Raw genomic sequence first — 7229 nt, 5'->3', positions numbered from 1 at the left:
TGATAATAAAGATCATAAGTTGCTCCGTTTGTCTCAGTTGGTGACTTTCTTCAAATTCCCTTCTCATAATCTCAGTATATTTCATTCATCATCTGCAAACACTGTCCTACAACGTAAACCAGGGAGAATAATTTCTGGAAATGGCATTATTAACACTGAAACCATAAGCAGAATTGGAAGAAAGGGGACATAACAATACATATAAATTTTGCAGAGTTATTAGAATATGTTAAATCAGAGTAACTATTGAAACATGGTTATGTACGATACTTTATGTATTTAGCATTTCTCTTCAGAAGATGCCAAGACATCCTGTAGATGGACAAGAGCAAGATTCTGGTAGACAGCTAGTAACCCAGGAATGCAGAGCTCTGACAACAGAGGATTTACCCAGTCTCCAGCAGCTGTCTCAGTAAAGGAATTGTCTGATTTGTGATCTTCATTAGGAATCTCATGGCATGGGAAATTCTTCTTAAGCACAGAAGTCACAGCATTTAAAAAACAAGACAAGAGTAAAAATGAGTATGATGTAAAGATGAGGGATATGCACTGAAAAGGTTCATAATTATAGAGGGCAACAATCAGTTAAGAGTTTAATGGTTGGACTCAATGATCTTAGAGGTCCTTTCTAACCTTAATGATTCTATGATTCCATGATATGTCAGAACTTTACTTGAAGCAAGGAAGGGTGGTTACCCTCCTCTTCCTCATATTCAGCTTTCACCATCAATTTTTCTTCCCCTTTTGCTGGCTGAGTGGATTTCTGCCCCCATTCATGGGAAGAGAGCCCCTTCACCAGAAGTGACCCCTCACTGGCGGAATGGTTAGAGCTGCTTTCAGGAGGAATTATGACTTCTTGATTTGGGACCAGCATGGGAAAAATCAGTTATTCTCCACCCAGGCTGGAGAGGGATGTCTGCAACGCCAGCCTGTCCTGCATGCTCTGGTTTCTGCTGGCAGCTTGGCCATGCTGGTGTCTGCATCTCCTGGCAATCCCCAGCCTTGGCATGTGGAGCACTCAGTGTTGGTGGATAAAGAAAAGGCCTCTGTAATAAGTGAGCAGAATAAGGCTTTGCTTTCAGGAACTTTCTGAACTCAGCCTATTCCCCAGTCACTATAATGTTCCAGCAAATACTTTGTGAGACAGTTTTCACACTGCTTCTAGGAACACACAGAATATTCAACCAAAATGTCATGTGTCGTCTCTTTGACCTCTTGGCGTTCATTGATGCAAGTTTACCTCATAGCTACTATTTTCCTAATAAATTCTGTTTAGGGTTTGTTTTTCAAGCTCAAATGGAAAATCCCAAATTGTGTCATGACAAGAGTAAACACTCCTACATGCTGAAAGTGTTCTGTTTTCCATTGCTCTTTTGCCAAAGTCTAGGGGTGAAAAAAGGCTCTCACAGGCTGAGTGTCGAGGGTGTAGTAGAAGTGGGAGGTAGCCAACTTGGAGTCTGAAGCTTGTGTGTTCCTTCAACAACCGAGTTGCTATTGCCCTGATCCATCCACAAAGGATCAATTAATCACAGGTTTCTCCTTAATCAACAGATGCAGCTATCCCTGCCCTGATTAGCTAGTGGAAGGAATGTTTTCCAGTGAAAGAAGTGTAATTAACTCACACAGTACTGGGCAGATCACAACCAGCTTGAAGAAGTGTGAATCTTGCACATCTGGATGCTGGACACCTCTGGACCACAGCACTTGGAGATGTGTTGGTGCAACAGAGTTCCCTGAAGCTTTACCATCTGAATCTGAGCTCTGCCTCTTTGCAAGTCTGAGCTCAGAGCAGCATTTCAGGGAAATGAAGGAATTAAATTCCAGATAGGCTTTGGGAAATAGTCTGGATGATGAGGTGCCTGAATTCTGCACACAGGCTCCAAACTTCTTCTCAGCTGCCATCTAACACAGCAGGTGCTTAATTTTCTGCTAGAAAGTCTAAGCAAACCTGCCAAGACCTGGCAGTGCTCAGATACCTGGAGACATGCAGGAACCTCATGGGATTCCCAGAAGAGCCACTCCTCTCCCAGTCCTACCTATGGACCAAAGGGATGTTCAGATATCTGGGACATGGCCCTTTGAGATCAGCTGCAGACCTGTCCTTGCAGAGAACCTCTCCTCCAGCTCATCTGAGGCTCGACTATCAGTTCATGCTTTGTTTGTGAGGTCAGATAACCTTTAGGTTATGAGGAGATACACCCTATTGAACTCCTATAACTTTCTGTACACAGTCAAATAAATATCCATCAGGTTGGCAGAAAAAAGGAGGGGTGAGCAGTGGGAGGAATTTTGTTTTGAAATCTTGGGTTCGATCTCCTACATTTTGGGTGTGTGTTTTCAACCCACAGCTAAATGAGAGGGTGGGAGGAAAGGCAGACCAGCCTTGAAGACAGAGTAGCAGAGGATTCATAGCTGAGTTATGTACCTAATTGCATGGCAATATTTAATGTGCTTTTTTTTCCATTTTATGTTCCATACTACCAGGATCTCCCTTCACATTTTAAGTGCAATTTCTAAGCTGCAGAGTCTTCCTCTTTAACACACATGACTATAAAATCAGAATACACCTTAAAGGCTGATTTTTTGACAGACTTTCTCTTCTGTTATAATATATTTAAACCACAGATTTCAGTGAGGAACTAATTTTCTTTATGGGGAAGGGAGAATAGTTTTACCCTGAATGAAGCCAGCTTTGAGGTCTGACTGATGAGCACGTGTTCAAGCATGGTGTGTCCTCATGTCAGTGGTTTCCCGGGGCTTTCTGAAGAGTCAGGCTGACATCTAAGCTCTCACATGTGAGAAATCTCAGTGCAACTGAAGTAAGTGACAAAATTTTCACTGATTTTCCACTGGGAGTGATTTCACTGAAAGCAATTAGAGCTCAATAGCAGAAACACAAAAACCTCTCAAATGATAACGTGGCCCAGACATTCGTGCTGGAATGAGAATTGTTTTGCTGACATATCTTGATGGGGAGAAATACTTTGAGAAGGATTTTCTCATTCCTCTTATGTGTAGAAAGTGAGGTACTGAGTTAACTCCTTCCATCCCTGCAAGGGGACCTGAATTCTCACAAGGTGAACTATCAGATCCCTCTTTCTCAAGCTGGACACTGCACTGCTGAGTTTCCCAAAAACCACTCAGAAATGCTTGGCTCTGGGATTTGTCCTGAAAACTTTTCTTGACACATCCAAAGATAATCTCAAGTCTGCCAGAAAGACTTTGGAGCCAAAATATTAACCTTTCATTTTTCATTTCTGTCTCAGCTGAGTTTAGTCCTGCTCCCAGAGAAGAAGACACAGGCTTCTGCTGCAAGCTGCTTTGCTCAAGCCATTCACTGCACATCTCCAAGTGTTTTTGCAAGGAGAGAAAAGGCAGCTCCCCACCAGACTGGCTGCTTAAGGAAAGCAGGAAGGTCATAGCAGCTAAGGAGTTTTTTAACACTCCAAGAGCTTGGTCTGCTCTTTCTCTTCACTGAGTGAGGTGATTGGCATCCAAGACACATTTAATCCTGCTCTGCGAAAAGGCAATATTTTAACAACTAAATGGCTTGTTCACCTGAAACCTCACATTTTCCAAGAAAACATGCCAAGCTGGTTTGAAAATCTGCATGCAAATGGATCATGGGATATGTGTGATAATTTCATTACTTTCTAAGACACTTCTTGTGAGGATAGCAGCAGGCTTTTGTGTATTAATGCAGTGACTGATTCATTTTCCAGAATTCCTTACCTTATGGTAGATAAGACAAGTGTAAATGTAAAATACAGGGCTTGCTTCATCCACAGGCAAGTCCAGCTGTTTCTGGGTGGAAGCCTGCCATAGTTTCACAGTTCATAACTGCAGTGTGTAAAATTCTCGAGCTGAAATTGTGTTTCTCCCACATACTGTAAATGTGGCCACAAGCTGCGTGTAACAAGATAAGGAAGGGGATGCTGACTTCACCTGTTAGTAGAAGGTGACTGGTCAAATACTGCATTTAAAGCAATCTTTCACCAGTGTCTTGACTCACCTACACTTTTCCAGTGAAGAAAGCAAGTCTTTAGCAGCTGAGCTTCCATCAGGATGAATTTTCCACAAACGTGTTAAGGCAAAGAGCATTTAACAAGATGCTCCTTAGAAAAAACAAAGGAGTTCATCAAAGTGGGTGGGTGAGGGTAGTGATTGAACTTGGAAAAAACTTAGCATAAATATGAACGTAGATTAGACCAGTTAATAACAAAAATAACTGAGTACAGATACTGGCACTGAGTCAAAGAAACACAGAGTGTGGGATCGTGTGAGAAGAAAACAACAGAGCTCCTAAATGTCTTGTTTGACTGGTCAGAAGGATACCAACTAGTGGGAAAGTAATGAGAGTAACTGCAAACATTGGGATTGGGGAGGTGTGAGCAGGGAGGAAGAGGAACCTTAAAAGAGGAAGAGTAGGCAGTGTTAATAAAAATGGGAGCTGAGTCATAGAAAAGTAAAAAAAACTGTGAGTGTAGCAGGAGAAATAATGAGATCTGGGGCAAAACCCCAACATTCAGGGAAGTTACAGCCCACTTCATGGCATGAGAGCTGGTTTGAATAGGTGGTTTTACAAATGATCTATTAGAAGAGACCTAAACCAGCAGCAATACAGGTTGGCAGTGGGCCCTGTGATCCATCTACTCACTGTATCTGTCCACCATGGGATTTGTTTTCCCTCCAAATGCTGGACTGACTCACACTTTAATGTGTTTGCAATTGCACAACTCATTTTGGATTTCTGTGAAACAGGCAGACAGCTCTTTTAACCTCCAACCCTTGTCTCTGTTACGAGCTTTTGATGCTGTTTTTTTGTGTGTTTGACTAAGTGAGAATCAGACCCTGTGACCCTGTGGGCTGGAGGGGACCCTTCTCCTGGCTCACCCAGGATTCTTACTTCCATGTAACATCATAAATGTCCACAGGCCAAACTCGGTGCTGCTGGAGACAGTGGAAGAGATGCCATGAGCTCAAATGATCCAGGGCTCAGAGCCAAAAGCTTCTTTGAACAAAGGAGACACTTGCACTCTGCCCAGCTCATGGAGACTGGTGTTTTGTGATTAATTTCCTTTTTCAGTACATTGTGGAAGGAGAAAGGCCTTTCAATAGGAACAGCCACAGGATGTGTACAGTCAGCATGGGACTTGTGCTCCTTACAAATGATATGCACTTAAAAACTGAAGTCACTCAAAGCCAGACAGGCTCCTCTCAAAATGACAATTCTGAGGAAATGGATCATGAAGTTCAGGACCGAACTTGCACTTTCTTGGAGAGAAAGAACCAGAATCAGAAGCCAGCAGGATCTGGAGGATTTTTTTCACTTCCATGGAAAAAGGAAGGCAGAAAATGGAATGGCATTGCTGCACAGTGAAGAGGGGGCAGCTCAGAGGTCTCGACTGTCCTTTGAGGCTCAGCCTGCTCAGCCTGGATCCCACCTGGAAAACAGGGGCCCTCTCCAAGCAGCCCAGGGTACAAGCCAGTGGGCCAGGGGAGAGCTGGCAAGGCTGTTTCTTTTGAGGGAACATAGGAAATGGCAGCCATTTGGGACATGATGGAAAGTTCACCCCACCAGGGAAGTTTGTGCCTTCAGCATGTTTGCCTTCCTGGAAGAAATGAACGATCAAGGAAATAATCAAAGAAAAAGGAAGGGAATAAAAAAGGAACATCCAGAGACAAAATGAGAAAAAAAGTGCCAAAAAGCCATTTGCAAGGAGAAATTTTATTTGACTTCCTGTTCTATGGGTTTTCTTGGTTGTTTTTTTGGTTACTCTTTCTTTGCACACCCTGAGCTTCATTAAAAGGCCATTTATTTCACTGGTTTGTGCATCAAGCTAATTATATCCTGTGCACAGCACGCTTGGACTGGACAAGCCAAAAGGGACAGCTAGGACTGGATTCATTAGAAACAGTTTTTCATTTTATAGTACTATAAAATATAATGATACAGTTCAGTCCCAAACTTGCAGTAACCAAATTTGTATGGCACAAAATCCATTCCTCCTAATTTGGACTTCCTAGCTGAAGTTTCAAATACTATTCATTACTGTATTTTCTCTATCTCTGGTCACTACCTCATTGAAAGGTGTCAGGAATGATTTAACCAGTAAAATTAAATTGTTGTTTTTCTATCAAGAGTAATGCCTAGGGTTGGCCAAAATGGCATAAAAGATTCAGGAACACATTGATTTAAAAATAACATTTAATTCCAATATAATGTGGCTCCAAGGCCTCTTTTAGTGAGATACTTTAAAAACATAAATATAGGCAGTACTGGCCTCAAAAGAATTTATATGCTGGAGGCTCTGATCCCACCAATATAAATCTGTGCCTAGATGGAGGATTCTATCTGGTGGAAAGTTCAGTACTGCTAATGGTTATCGAGCCAGAAATTACTCCATTTAAATCTCAGCTCCCCAGCTGAGCTTGCAAGGCTGAAACTCCCCAACAACAGAAGGAAAAAAAAAAAAACAGAGAGAAGAAAGCTGCTCCTGAACCAGATACCAACAATGACACTTTTATAGCCATTTATTTCTAATTGCAGCTGTGCCATAAATAACACAAGATAGCCCTTTTAAAATTGTTTAGAATCTGGAAGTCTAACTAATAATTTCCAAGTAACAGAACTTTCACTTCTAACAGGATGGAAGAATATGAGAATTTGGAGCACGACTGAGAAATGTCATCCCACAACTCTGTATCCTGGCAGTTTTCCAAGACCGCCCTTCCCTGGCCTACCACTGATCCATTAATGTTCTGTACCCCACAGATATCAACAGATACAAGATTTTTTGGGGCATATTTTGCCTAAAGCAAGGCTGTTTGGTAGACCCTGCCCCTCAATGTTTTGTTTGAGCTGATCATGTGAAAAGAGGAGTCTGTGTTGGGTCACTCCTGAACACAAGATGCCCTGAAGTCATCAGAGCCAATACATGAAAGATTTACCCTCAAAAAAGCACAGACTTCTCTATATTTGAGTATAAGTGCTTGGATCTTCATGACAGAAGGTTTACTCTGGCTGGACCAGGGTCCCCTGAGCTCACAGCCATGAAACCACCAAATGGCAAGACCATAACTGAAGTGTCCCAGAGGAAATATAGATGGACAGGGTATCTGATGGACACAAAATTAAACCACAAACTTGTTTCAGAAGGACCAAGGAGAAATCTGTTGGAAATAAAAATGTTTTGTTAACTTGTTCCATAGCTAGATTTAACAACAAT

At 42.1% G+C, this 7229-nt stretch overlaps 1 long non-coding RNA gene across 1 annotated transcript; it reads right to left on the bottom strand.

The window, feature by feature from the left end:
* Positions 1-324: 324 nt before the first annotated feature.
* Positions 325-4867, bottom strand: LOC135300120 (uncharacterized). The gene is made up of 3 exons (XR_010362002.1): positions 4658-4867; positions 4013-4115; positions 325-468 (listed from the first exon to the last, which is right to left on the bottom strand). It is a non-coding gene; the product is annotated as an uncharacterized LOC135300120 (long non-coding RNA).
* Between the last annotated feature and the right edge of the window lie 2362 nt (positions 4868-7229).

The sequence above is a fragment of the Passer domesticus genome, chromosome 4 (assembly GCF_036417665.1).
Source record: "Passer domesticus isolate bPasDom1 chromosome 4, bPasDom1.hap1, whole genome shotgun sequence".
Lineage (NCBI taxonomy): Eukaryota > Metazoa > Chordata > Aves > Passeriformes > Passeridae > Passer > Passer domesticus.
The sequence above is the reverse complement of the archived record's forward strand: the minus strand, read 5'-3'. Positions and strand labels throughout refer to the sequence as shown.